Raw genomic sequence first — 1,221 nt, 5'->3', positions numbered from 1 at the left:
ACTTAGACTTCAAAATGTAAACACCCCAAGGAGAGAAAACAGGCTGACTTGAATCTACTTTGAGATGTAAAGGACAGAAAACTATTTCTCTCAGTTTTCCTAGAAGTGGGAAGGAAACTATAGACTGCCATATGTGAAGCAGGCAGGAAGGAAGCCTCTAGAAAAAGAAAAGGATATAACAGTGAGGGGCAGGGCTCTGGAGGGAGCCACCTCACAGCTTTGCCAAAGGTAAGGGTCATTCCCCTTTCCTCCTGCTCCCCATCCCTTCTCAGCTGAGGGTGTTCTCCAACGGACCATACACAATATTTATACGGTCCTAAAAGTCAGTTTTTCCAGGAGAAGAATGGACACAGAGAGAAGATAAATGGATGGAAAAAGGCAAGCAATGCATATTTTACAAAGGCTCAAATTAGTGGAAAGAGGATAGAAATAACAGAATGCCTGCGAAATGGGGTATTTACGTGCAGAGAAACAGTGTGCTCTTGTGCCACTAAGCACTGTTCTCTAAATGTCTCTCTGCATCCCACTTTCTAAAATCCTCAGCCAACTGCCTCTTAAACACACAAGAGTTCTTAGAGCCAGATTGTCAATGATAAAAACAAAATAGGGCCAATTTATTAAGCATCCATTATTGAGCAGACACTGCACAAGGAAGTTTGTGCAGTTACATCACCTAATTCTTACAACCATCTGCTGACCCCATTTTTTTTTCAGTTCAAAAAAGGCTCAAAGTCATATAATAAGTAAGTAGCAAGTAGGAATTTAAACCCAACTTGTCCTGGCTGCAAAGCCCAAGCTCTCTCCAATTCATTATAAATACCTCCAAAACATCTCTTGTTAATAAAATGCATGATTTATTATTATTTGTTAATAAATGCCTGTGTATATTAGTATTTAATAAAATTCTTAATTATTTGTCAGTAATATTAGTAAAATAATAACGACTGTGATATATAGTTAGGTTTATAGGGCCCTGGCAATGGAATATTTGATATGCAGATATGTCCAGGATAATTCCTCTCCCTGGAATATTTATTCACAGCTATGGATTTATTTAGGCGTGGAGGAGTCTTCTGAAGAAAGCAAAAATTAGACTCATGTCTTAAATTGAGGCTTAGACAAATATAGACATGCTTGATGAATGAGGATGAGGCTAGGAGAAGATAAAAGCTAGGTTTCTCTTATTCCATGAAAGACAATTCATCATGAGAGAAAAGTATG

General features: G+C 38.0%; 1 protein-coding gene across 4 annotated transcripts in view; it reads right to left on the bottom strand.

Moving 5' to 3' along the window:
• Nucleotides 1-1,221, bottom strand: part of LOC105469844 (fibroblast growth factor 14) — a 681,850-nt gene that overhangs the window by 386,562 nt on the left and 294,067 nt on the right. The window lies entirely within an intron of this gene.

This window comes from Macaca nemestrina, chromosome 16 (genome assembly GCF_043159975.1).
Source record: "Macaca nemestrina isolate mMacNem1 chromosome 16, mMacNem.hap1, whole genome shotgun sequence".
In the NCBI taxonomy this organism is placed as follows: domain Eukaryota; kingdom Metazoa; phylum Chordata; class Mammalia; order Primates; family Cercopithecidae; genus Macaca; species Macaca nemestrina.
The sequence above is the reverse complement of the archived record's forward strand: the minus strand, read 5'-3'. Positions and strand labels throughout refer to the sequence as shown.